The sequence below is a fragment of the Myotis davidii genome, unplaced genomic scaffold, assembly GCF_000327345.1.
Source record: "Myotis davidii unplaced genomic scaffold, ASM32734v1 scaffold960, whole genome shotgun sequence".
Taxonomy (NCBI): Eukaryota; Metazoa; Chordata; class Mammalia; order Chiroptera; family Vespertilionidae; genus Myotis; species Myotis davidii.
The window spans coordinates 2,136,998-2,149,808 of NW_006293003.1; the positions used below are offsets into that span (position 1 = coordinate 2,136,998).

Genomic DNA, 12,811 nt, shown 5'->3' on the forward strand with positions numbered 1-12,811 from the left:
AGGGGTGGGACGGTGGGCGCGTGGGGAGGGAGGGGGACTCTAAGTGCATCGTTGAAGGTGCCGTGTGGGAACGAGCAGGTGGACCTGCATGTCCCGCGCCTCCCTCATGCTGCCCTGCTCTGAGGCCCCGCCGTCTGAGCTGTTACTGAGGCATTACCTGGTGGACACATCTGATCCTTCCCTCCCTGGCTCCCAGCACCCTGCTGATCAGGGATCCTTGAGTCAGCCCTCACGCAGTCATTCAACAAACATGGCGTTTCTGCCGTGCACCTGGCACCATGATGGGCTCCGGAGAGCCCCAGGGTCCTGTGCTCACCAGCTTGCCATTCAGAAGGAGTCAAGGCCGAGGGGAGGCCGCGGAGTCAGTGAGCCACACACCCTGCACCTCATGTTACCAGCAAAGTTGGGGAGAGACAGGTTCACCCAGGGTGGGACACCCCTTTCCCACCTCCCAGCCCACACGGTGCCATGGATTGAGCCCCGAATCCAGCCACGTGGGAAATTGCACGTGTCGCTCGACTGTGGTGGGTCTGCAGGCCCAGAGCTAGGACGGGCCCCTTCCCCGGCTTTCCCGGGGGTGGGTGGGCTCAGCCGCTCCCACGGGCCACTATGGCCAGCATTTCTGGGGCCAGGATTAAACGCTGATGGACAGCGGGGGCCGCGGAAGGCCTCCCTGGTTGCAGGCGCAAGGCGGCCTCCTCTGGAATCCCCTCAACGCATCTGAGTCTGCTCCTGGCAGCGGGCTGGGACCTACCCGGGAAAGACCATCCACGCTGCGTGGAGAGGCTCGCTTCCTCATTTACCGCCAGAAGCGCTCGGGGGCAGGGCCTGCAGACGGAAAACCAGAGCTGTGGCGGCTGGAAAGCTTTTGTTTTTATTTATGAGGCTGATTTGTGTACGTTAAGGCCAATTGGTAGAAACCGGTCCATTGGCAAACTGGCAGACAGAGAACAATCTTGATTTAAGACCCAAAGCAACGAAGCTGAGGCAATAAAAAGAGTCACTTTCATTGAGGCAACAAGCAGACGCCGCCCTCCTCAAGCTGTTTTCCCTCCTGGATTCCGAACTCCTCTCATCGCCAGAGACAGGCCAGAGGCGCGATATGAGAGGAGAAAGCGGGAGGGGACTGTGTACGGGAGATGAATGAAGCTGGAGAAAGAGAGAATACACACAAATACAGGATACTGTTGGGGCATCCAAAGAGCTAATTTCCTTTGAATGTTTTAATTGAGGTGTAACATACATAGGTATGAAAATCTTACGGACATAGCGCGTGTGGTGGGTGTTGCCTGCGCCCAGGTAACCGCGCCTGTAAAGTCGGATGCGTGCAGCGTCCTGGCGGCCTCCCTCTGGTTGGCAGCCTGCACTTTCCCCCACCTTGTGTGAGCGTTGCCTCTCCTGAAGGCTTCCTGTGAACGGAGTTGTGCAGTAAGTGCCCCTCTGTGTCGGGCCGATTCCTCTCGCTAACACCTCCGTGCGGGCCAGCCTCATCGACCCCTGGAACACGCCGGCTCTTTCCCAGCACACAGAGCCTGCGACCTGCATGGCTTCCTTCCGAGTCTCCCAGGAGCAGGAGCCGAGACAGATGGGAAGATCTGAGGGCCCAGGAAGAGTAGGTGGGAACCAGGAGACTGTCAATGAGAAGTGTGTGGTCCAGCAGGTGATGGCTCTGCCCGCTGCAGCACAGACAGGCAGCTCAGAGGGAGCCCACCCCTGGAGAGGGAGCTGGTATAGACGCCCCAGCTGCCCTGAGGTGCCGGGAGCTGGTCCATCCTTGCTGTCTCAAGGGACCTGGCGTATATGGCATACTGTTCTTAATATGTTTGCTCACCTTCTTGGCACTATGTGTTTTAACCAAGGTCACCTCTCTGAGAAAGGTTGTTTCCCCAGGTAGGGATTTTCCCCTGAAGTTGGGGAGGGAATAAAACCTCTTAACTGCCAGGCGGGTAATTAATCACTTTAACTACGGACAATCATGCTTAAGTACATAATCTTTACTCCCTGGAATGGAGATAAGAAACGCCCTAACCTTTGGAATAGAGATTGATAGGATTAGAATCAACTGGTATAAATACAGATGTAACAAGACAACAACACACAGAACTTAGATGAAGAACCTAGACACAGAACTTAGAAGACAGAACCTACACAGAACCTAGAGACAGAAGAACTTCGCTGGAGAGAACATGGCAAAAGATCCTGGGCAGAACCTGGCTACAGAACCTGGCTAGAACACGGCAAGAGAACCTGACTAGAACCTGGTGACTGAACCTGGCTGGAGAACCTAGCAAGAGAACATGGACCCAGAACTTGGCTGGAGATTGTGGCTAGAGATCCTGGCAAGGCTGCTGATCAACTGAATGCTGTCTCCGTGTCATTCCTTCTTCGCCGACTCCGTGCACACCTTTGTGGACCCCTGGACCTGCTGGGGTTGGACCCCGGCACCGAGGCACCGTCCCCTACCCCTGCACCCCTGGGGGCAGGAATTCCCAGCACCTCTAGCTTATTCTGTGGGCCAGGGAAGCTCTCAGGCAAGGGGAGGCCGCTGGTGTTGGGAAGTGGGCAGTGTGGGCTGACAGGTGAGGGCTCCACGGTGTCCACTCCACAGGGAGAACGCCCCCTCCCCCCCCACTCCCCACCCTCTAGACACCATCACTGAGCGGACGGAGAGCCTGCTCTGGGCCCAGCCGGAACCCACTGCCTCTTCTGAGGCTGAGCTCCCCCAGTTCCCTTCCTGGGGATGAGCCTGCATTAGCTCCTCCGCAAATGGCATGGCAAGTTGCACCTGCTGCTCAACGAGGTTCCAGCAGGAGCCTCCCCCCTCTCGCCCCCAGGCTGTGCCCTCCAGCAGAACCAGACTGTCCCTTCTCCTCCAGGGCCAGAGAGCAACACAGAAGCTCAGGGTGACAAGTGTGACATGAGTTGGCCTGCCTGGGATTGAACATAGTCCTGTGAACCAGGAGGGCAGGGTTTGATTCCCGGTCAGGGCACAGGCCTGGGTTGTGGGCTGATCCCCAGTGGGGGGCATGTAGGAGGCAGCCGATCCATGATTCTCTCTCATCACCGATGTTTCTCTCTCTCTCCCTTTCCCTTCCTCTCGGAAAGCAATACAAATGTATTTAAAAAAATAAATAAAATAAATAAAATGCCGGACTCCTCATCTCTAGGCTCTGCTTACTGGGCGACCCACCTTTCCCACTCCTGAGCCCAGGACACCCACAGCGGGATGGCCAGTGGCCAAGAGAGGATTAGACCATTTCTGAAAAGTCTTACACAAACAAACAAGTCTTCCCTCTCCGCCCACACCCCCTCCTCCCTGCCCCCTCCCTCCCCACCCCTACCAGCCACCACCGGAAGGAGAAGGCCTTCTCAGTGTAATTTCAAACAGCCCCTCTTTGGGGGCCTGTGGCTATAGGACCCTAAACAGGCCTCCCTCCGGATCCTGGGGATCCTGGCAGAAGCCGGTTGAACTGCCCCGGGCCGAGGGGAGGGAGGGGGGGACGCGGGGGGGAAGCTCCCATCTCCAGGACCCATAAAATTGCCATGACTCCTCCTGGGGGCTCGCTCGGCCCTTTACAGTTTCAAAGCCTTTTCCTGTCCGGCTTCTCCTTTGATCTTTGAAACCAGCCCTACTGTGAGCAGGCCAGAGCTGCTCATTAGATTCCCTTTCACAAGGATCAGGGAGGCAGGCCCAGAGAGGGTGAGCCACCCCTCCACAGTCACACAGCAAGGTACGGCAGAGCCCGGATGGGGACCCCACCTCCAGACTCGCTCCTGTAGAAGCACCGTCCCCACGGAGGCCCTGTGCACCCCAATATCAAACCCCGAGGCTCTGGAAGCGGGGGCCAGGCCAGTCCCTTCCTGCCTTTGAAAAAGAGCTCTTTTCTCGTCCGCCCCTTCTTTTTAGTAAGTAGAACCATTAGTTTTTATTGACAGGACTAATGCTTTTCATTTAGGGCCAATTACAATAGGAAGGGAGACGCTTAAGGGTAACTGGGTGATGAAAGGCTCCCATTAGGGACAGGCTCTGGGCTGCTGTTTCCCATTTGTAACGCCGGTTCCACATGCCAGTCATATTCGGGCCAGAGCCGGTGGCGCCCGGGGAGCGCGCGCGGCTGCCTGGGGAAACCCAATACTTTTATCAAATCGCCAGATGGCCCCGTATTAGAGAAGCCATTCATTTAATTTATTCTTTCCCCTCAGCGCTGCCTGGATGCTCCGGCGACGGCTCTGCCTCACCCGCGGACCTTCCAGTAGCCCCGATGCTCCTCCTGAAATAATTGTGTTTTGGGTTTTACTGGTGCCCCCGCGGCGGCTTGTAAACTTTTGCTCATTTTTCCCGCCTGTTTTTTTGTTTGTTTTGTTTTTTTGCAATTTTGTTTAAGACAGGAGAAGACCAATATGTGCTTTGGTGCTTCCCCCATCCTGGGTGCTGGCTTCCACCCTTCGTTTCTCTGCAAGCATGTGGCCCGTGAAGCCACCTTCAGATGCACCCATTTCACAGATGAGGAAATGGAGGCTCCCAGCAGCCCCCTCGCTTGGCGGGAAGTCTCCCTCTGCCCCTTTTCAGGGCTGCAAACAATTTGGAATTGAGACTAAAAACTCCTAATAGTCTGATACAGTGTGTATTTACATGGCATTTCCCCCCTTTAAACCCGAGACCTGGCAGCCCGGGACTATGCAGAGGGGCCGGATGGCTGTGGTGTGGTCTCCGCAGAAGGTTTTGGCATTGCTGCCGCCTGCTTTTGTGTGTTTTTTCCTTAAGGTTTGTGAGAGGAAACCAGCACTTGCCTTAAGGGATTGAGCCAGGGGGCATTGAGCACTGGGAGGGGAGAGGGGACATAAACAGAGAAACTAGGAGCGTAAACAGCAAATCAGCCCGGGACAGAGACTCCGGGACAGGGGGACAGGTCGGGCGGGAAGGGACTTCTCACTGGGGCGGGCAGGAATGGAAGGAGGAGGCTGCAATGGGCTTTGAGTCCTGCAGACAGATTGGGTTCAGGGCAGGAAAGTCCTGAGTGCGAGGGGATGCTCCTGCTGGTGATGTCATTCCCAGGGGCAGGGGCGAGAGCGCACCCGCTGTGCTAATAGGGACTGCGGTGATGAGTGATGAGCCCAGGAGCCAGGGTGCGTGCCGGTGAGCGGTGGGTGATGCCCTCGGCCCAGCTGGGATGTAGGCACCTGTGTGACGTCAAACCTCAGGGCCCACAGCCAACCCTCCTGTCTGGGATGCCGCCGTCTGAACGCACACGCAACGTTTGGCTTCTTTTCTCGCAAGGAAACCGTTGCTGCATCGGCGATGGCCCTCGTCATCGCTGGCGTGAGAATTGAGGAGCTACAGGCTCCCCTACACCCGAGCACACCCCGGTTCAAGTTTTCCCGAGAACATGCATCCTGTGTTTTTGTTCCCAACTTTTCTAGACCAACCGCATCGCCCAATGCTTCCTTTCTGGGTGAGAATTATTATAATGAAAATTACATTTAAATCCAAATAACACTACATTTTCTCTAAATAAAATGGTGCGTGGGAAAAGCCCCCAATTACATTCCAAATAAACTGTCAGAATAACACGGGCGGAGGCCAGCTAGCAGAGAATGTGTCTCAGAGAACGCTGCTTCTGCTGCAAGAGGCCTCACAGATTCTCCCCCCGGGGGGCGGGGGGGCCTTCTCTGCGGCTGGGTGCTTGCCCGCAGTGCGGCTCACATTGCGCCTCTGTGTCTGCCTAGTGTGAACAGTGTGTCCCCTCTCAAGTTGAAGGTGGTGTCAAGAAAAGTGATTCCAGTGGAAGAAAAGGTGCGACCACAGAGGGCGTGTATCAGCCAGCTCTCGCTGTGTAACAAAATGCCCCCCCCCCAACATTCAGTGACTTAAAATAACAATGGTGCCTCTGCCAGGCGACTGGAGGTTGGCTGGGCTCAGCCGATGCATGACTGAGATGGAAAAGAACTGGTATGGAAGGTGAGGAGCCTCCGTGGTTGGTGCAGGACGTGTTACGTGTGGGGAGCTGTTAGACAGCCACAAGGTGTCAGGCAGGAGGCTGGACAATGGGCCTGGGCCTCGGGGAGAGGACAAGTCTGGGGAGAGAGTGGGGGAGTATCTGGGAAGAAGGCAGCCAGGGAGTGAGTGTGGAGAAGAGAAGATACTGAGCACATCCCAGGCTGCGAGAAAGGGTGATTCACCGAGGTCACCTCGCTCCTAGAGGCAGAGGCGAGGAGCAGCAGGGAAGCCAGTCTGTCCCTCCTCCCCTGGTCCCAACGTGGTGGCCCCAGGCCCGGGTTTTGTGAAACTGCGCAGTGTTTTATGTTAAAAACAAACAAACAAACACCCTTAAGCCCGGTGTGGTTCAGGGGTTGAGCATCAACCTATGAACCAGGGGGTCCCAGGTTTGATTGCAGTCAAGGGCATATGCCCGGGTTGTGGGCTCAATCCCAGTGTGGGGTATGCAGGAGGCAGCTGATCCATGATTCTCATCATCGATGTTTCTAACTATCTCTCCCTCTCCCTTCCTCTTTGCAATCAATGAAAAAATATTTTTAAAAAACTAAAAACAAACAAACAAAAACAAACAAACAAAAACAAACAAACCCTGGATCAGTCAATAACATTGAAAAATGGAATAATTTCACCAAAAAGTCTAGATTTTCAGCTTCTCTCAACACAGTAGCTCGGGGCATATGGGACCTGGATACCTGCCCAGCAGCACCCCGTCAGAGCTGAGAAGTGGGTGCCGCACACCCCACCACTCCCTGCTGCCTCAGGCTGACCCGCTTTGCTCGCTGGTGTTTCCTGCCAGCCCCGTGGGCCCTTGAGTTAGCTACGCTCTGGCGGGGCCTGTGCGATTCCTCCACACCTTCCCAGCTCGCGGCCGGGATTCCTGGTACCCACGGCCTCGGAGCCCGGGGGAAGGTCACCCCTGGGGACCCGGCAGCTCCTCTTTGATGGCGAGGTGCATGAGTCCGTCGCCGAGGAGCAGAGAGCGGGCCGTGTAAAGCATTCTATGTGAGGAGCGGGGGCCGTCCTCTCCGCTGGAAACGGGCCACATCGGGGCCAAGTCTGGAGTCACGTAAAGGACTCAGCTCCTCCAGAGGCCTTTGGGACGTGAGCAGGGGCGTGAGGAGGAAGGGGGAGGCCACCCCCTGCAGGGCCCGGCTGCTGGTGGCTCCCCCGGGCCCAGGCCGGCTCTGGGTGCATTGGGTCCTGAATGGCCACAGCGGGAAACAGCAAAGCAACCGTTTTTCCCAGGCACCATCCTCAACCTCCTCGAAGCCCAGAGGAATGTTAACGGCTCCGGGTTGGGGCTCTGGCATCATTTTCCGCTGAAATATGAACCGGATTTCATCCGCCGCGGCTGCAGCCGGTGAGGGTCCCGGGCCTGGAACGCCCGCGGGGGCCACAGCCATCGCTCGGCTCGTGTCGGCCACGTGAGGGGCACCCACGGGAGATGGGCGTGGAGGGGTCACAGTCTTCAGGGACCAGGTTTGCTGAGAAGTCACAGCACTGCGGTTACCGGCGAGTCACTTGGCTTTTCTGGACCTCAGCTTTCCCATCTCTGAAATGGGAGAGGAGTTGCCATTGATAACAAATTACAAGGGGCTCCAGGAAGCTTTCTGGGATTCCCGCCCTGGGCCTCGGCACAGTGCTATGAGACAGTGCGAGCAGTGTGTGTGGGGGGAATTGGCACCTACTGCCTCTGCCACGTGGGCGTGGTGTGGCCTTGGACAAATCATTGGGCCTCTCTGTGCCTCAGTGCCTTCATCTGTAAAATGGGGATGATAGTGGTCCCTACATGGACTCGCGGGGAGGGCACGAGTCCTGCCTGAGAGCTTGGTAGTGAGGACCAATAGGGTGACAGGAACACTTTAGGATCCCAGGCTCCGGGCGCCCTGCACAGCGAATGGGGTGGGAACCTGGGGAGGGCTCAGCGCGCTCCGGCATTTCAGATGCCCTCCAGCTTGTTTGCCATCGTGCGGGGTGGGATGGCAGCCCCTCGCAACTCATGTCCGTCGGGAGCCTCGGGTGTGGCTATATTTGGAAACAGGTGTTTGCAGGTGTAGTTAGGATGAGGTCATGTTGGAGTAGGGTGGGCCCTGAATCCATAGGCAGGCCATGTGCAGACACAGAGATACGCAGAGGGACGGGGGCGCCCTAGCTGGTGTGACTCAGTGGATAGAGCACAGGCCCCAGGACTGAAGGGTCCGGGTTCCATTCCGGTCAAGGGCACGTACCTCGGTTACAGGCTCGATCCCAGCCCTGGCCGGGGCGCGTGTAGGAGGCAACCAATCGATGTGTCTCTCTCACATCGATGTTTCTCTCTCTCTGTCTCTCCCGCTCCCTTCACACTGACAGATGACGCAGGAAGGATTCCTCCTGGGAATGTTAGAGGAAGGATGGCCCAGCTGAGCCCTTGGCTTCGAGTTCCAGCCTCCGGAACGGTGAGGTGACACATTTTGGTCATTTCCAACCACCCAGGTTTGTAACAGTGGCCCAGGAAACTAATATAGCCATGATTAGTCCTCTATGAATAAAAGGAGGGGTAATCAGAGATGTGGGTTGTGTGTGTGTGTGTGTGTGTGTGTGTGTGTGTGTGTGAACACCAATAAAGAACTCACAACCTGCCAGCTATTTGCAAGTTAAACAACAACAAACAAACAAGGCGGGGAGGGGAAGGAGGAAGAGAATGGCTATTTTTATAGGGAAATGTCTGCAGCATCAGGCATTTTGCTAAAGGCGACTATTGCTGTTACCCACAGGAAATCGGGGCTCAGAGAGGTCATGCAGCCGCTCCTGGTTACACAGCCAAGGAACGGGGGCCCTGCCCTGGTGACTCCAGGCTGAGGCGTGCGTGCGTGCGTGCGTGCGTGCGTGCGTGAGTGAACGCCTTGAGTGTGTGAGTTGCCCTGGCACTCTAATTTCCCCTCCTGTCTGTTCTGAATTTGGTTCCCAGTCTCACCGTTCCAGGGAGACAGTAAAGGATTTTCCTCCTGGATGGAATCGTGGCCCCAAAGTGGTGGCCACTCTGGGGGCAGCCACTCCGGTGTCTCTTCAGGAGGGACCCGGCCATGAGGGGTGACGTGGTCTGCAGGCCCTTTGGGACCTGCCGCAGGATTCACATCACGGCCCCTCTCCCATCCCCCCGGCAGGCCGGCTCATCACGGGTTGGGGGCGGAGGCGGGGGGCAGACCTGGCCATTCCTGCCCCACGCTCCAGACGCAGAGTTCTGGCGAATAAGACCATGCAAAGGGCATTTCGTCCGTCCACAGCGGCGTGGCCGTAGCCGCACGGGGAGGCGGCTCTCACGCCCTCTGACGTCCACTTGGGTCCTCCGTGTGGGAGGGAATTCTCATTCGCGGAGATAAACAGTTGCAAATGGTAGCACTCTTCAGGCCTCTTGTCGGGCGGTCTGGACAGAATCTAGTTAATCCACAGTCCAAGTCGTAACACATTTGCGGTGGCCCCCAGCGTGTGAAATCTGGTTCTGCGTGTGTGTGTCATTTTTTATCCCATTTCTATAATAGTTAACAACTGTATTACAGCGCTGAAATATGAAACACGCCTCTGAAGCATTCCTGGAAGAAAAAAAACAACAGTTTGAAATCGCTGGGTGAGATGTTACCAGGGTCCTTCTCAGCCCAGACACGCTTGTGGCGAGAGGACTGTTTTGCTGCCACAGTCACACGGCAGTGCCAGCCAGCCCGACACTCCCTGCATTGAAACAAGCCAGTGTTTCTCTCTCCTGAGGGGGCTGGGACTAGGGCTGGGCTCAGCGGGGTGGCTCTTCTGGTCTCGGTTGGGTCCCGTTCACCTCTGGTGGCTGGCGGTGGGCTGGCTGATCTGGAGTGGCCTCAGTCGGGACAGCGGAGGAATGGGGCTGCCCCAGATGCCTCCAGGAGGCCAGCCCAGGTTGCTCTCACAGCAAAGGCAGAGCTGCAAGAGCAGGAAAGACAACCATCAGCCATTTTCCGAGCTTGTGCACGCCTTATGTTGTTTCACATCCTTTGGACAAGGGCAGGTCACGTGCATGAACTCCGGGGTAGGGAGATAGACTCTGTTTCTCCTGGGAGAGGAGCTTCGAAGTCACATGGCGCAGGAGATGGGCAGGGGTGGGAAATCAGGGCCATGGGTGCAACCGTGTCCCCTGCTCCTCTCCTGCAGTCCCTGTGCCGGCCCATTAGGAGAGGGAGGTTCAGCCAGCCATGGAGGGGCTCAGGGATCTCTCCAGCCGGCCCAGGTGAGTACTCCCTCACTGCTGCTCTATAGCACAAGCCCGGTAAGACCTCAGTACCTATCATGACCAAGCCCAGTGGCTGGGTTTTCACACCTGCATAGATAAAGGTCCCTCCTCCTCACTCTGTGTGTCTCTTGCTCTCTCAGATGCCTGTCTGGGGCAGAGGGAACTGAGCATGAACTTCCTGTCTGCAGAAGGAAGTCCCTCGCCCATGGGGCCTCTCCACCCTGCAGAAGAGTGGAACCCCTGCTTCTGCTTCCCAGCCTGGGACTCGGTGGATAAGCCCATTTGGGGTTCAGGTCTAAGCTCACTTCCTCCAACCCAGCTCCTAGGTGGTCCTGTACTTTGGGTCGTCAAGTGCGTATCTCAGGTGCGACCTGGCCCGTGTCTGTGCGTGTCTCCTGCCTGGAAGGTGGGGAGGGTGGCTGACAGCTCCCCCCCGCCCCGAATCTGTAATAATCCCACGACTGCCTGGGAGAAGAGCGCCCCTGAGCACATCCAGGGCAGCTTCTCAGGGGCTCGGGTCGGCCAATGGATGAGGCGGAGGCCCACTCTCTGAGCCCTGCTTCCCTGGGATGATGGCTACGCAGTCAGAGCCCTGCCCGAGCTCTGGATGCACCGACCAAATGCACCTGCCATGCTCCCTCGGGTCCCTGCCGCTGCCGGGGCCAGGGACGGGCAGGGCTGGCAGAGCCTGGGAAACACGGCCATGGAGCCATTTTTGGTGTCAGACCTCATCTTCTCTTAATTAGGCCGGAACACAATGGCAGGGCAGCAGGACTCGGTGGAGGCTGGCATGGCTCCAGGGCTCCCGGCGCCACTCGAAGGCTCAGATGAACAAGGAGAAGTCACCCGGGAGGACCGTGTAGGCTCTGGCCACGGCCACGGCCACGCATACGGCTCTGCACTCTCCAGCCCTCTGCATGCCGACTCTGTGTGCAATGCTTGCCAACGTGATGTCTCATTAGGAAATGTGCGAGAGCCATCGCTAGGAGTGTGTGTGTGTGGGGGGGGGCAGGAAGCAGATGTTAGGGCAGGAGGGTGTGATGTATTTACGTTCTATTTATTTTTCGATGTCTGCTTCACATCTAGAAGGGTTTGAGACACTGTATAAGGTATACCTAATGTGGTAAGAATCGGGGGAAGTGACAGCATATGGGGGCAACAGGAGGGCGCGATGGAGCCCAGCCAGGTTGGTCCTCGGAGGGTGTGCCGCAGGCCGCGTGTACTTGTCATAGCTGATGGGGACGACCGTTCTGCTGTGGCCCTGGGTCTGCGAGGCACAGACATCCGCTTCCGCTCGGGGAGCCCCGCTGCTCCTGGACGGACGCCTGAGGATTCCCCACAGGCCTTCCCTCGGGGGCGGGGGGGGCTCAGGGCTCAGCGCTGTGGGGCTGGGAAAGCGGGAGTGACCCCCTGGTACAGGGGGCTGCGGGGGAGAAGGACCGCCAGGAGCACAGAGAGGAAGGGCCTGCCCGTCTGTGCCTGTCAACCCCACACGAGGAGCCCTCCCTGTCCTGCGGGGCACCTGCCTTGGCCTCAGCTTCCAGCCCAGCTTTCAAAGTTGGGCAACTTTGTGAGCTGAGGAAGAGGCAGGTAGCCAAGCCCGCCCTGGCACGGGCACAGCTGGTGAGTGTGTGTGTGTGTGTGTGTGTGTGTGAGTGTAATACACACTCACACACACACACACACACACTAGAGGCCCAGCACATGAAATCTGGGTCTCTGGAGCCTTCTAGGTACAGAATGGAACCCCCTGACCCCAGGCAGCTGGAAACATAGGGCCTGTGAGATTTAGGGTTCTCTCCCTCCACGGAGAGAGAGACTTTGCTCTCGGTTTGAGATGAGCTGCTTATAAAACGCATGGTGTCCAGAGAGGCAGACGGTGGGGGTCATTGCCAACACCCCATCTCCTTTCCCTGGAGAGTACAGGACCCCTCTCTTTCCAGCCTTTCCCAGTCCCATGGGGTCACATGACTGGTACTGGCCAGTGGAGTGGAGTGAAAGGAGGTCCCTCCCTGGGTCACGCCCCCTCCCGGGCCACACCCCTTTTCTTTGAGCTGTGAAGGTCCAGGCTCTACCAGCCTCTTCTTGGAGTTGAGATGTGGAGACACCTGCTGGTCCCCAAGTCGCTGCATGAAACAGCTGCTGGGAGGGCCACCCGCCCAGCACAGCCCTTGAGGCAGAGGGAGGGAGCGCAGGGCCCGTGGCAGTGGGGCCGGAGCCTGTCTGCCTCCGTGGACTCTCAGCTCCGCCACCGACGGGTCTGCCACCTGGGCCAGGACTGCGCCCTCACTGTCTCCACCTGAGACTGGGGATGGTGACAATGCCTGCTGGGTGGGAGCCGGTGGGGATCGATGAGAGGCTACAGGGAAACAGCCTGGGAGCTGAAGGGCGTACGGGAGGAGGAGTCTGGCCGCGGGGCTCTGGATCCCTCCGCACCCACGGGCTCCGTGAGTCCGGGCCGGCTGCGGCTACGTGGCTGGCGGCGGGCGGAGGGGTGCTGGGCGGCGACCCACCACGGGGGAGCCCTTCCCCCGTGGTCGGCTCCCCGCCCGCCCACGCTGGGGCCGGGGGTCCGTGCG

General features: G+C 57.8%; 1 pseudogene; it reads right to left on the reverse strand.

Annotated features, from left to right (window-relative positions):
* Positions 1–12,811, reverse strand: part of LOC102772403 — a 35,148-nt pseudogene that overhangs the window by 14,744 nt on the left and 7,593 nt on the right.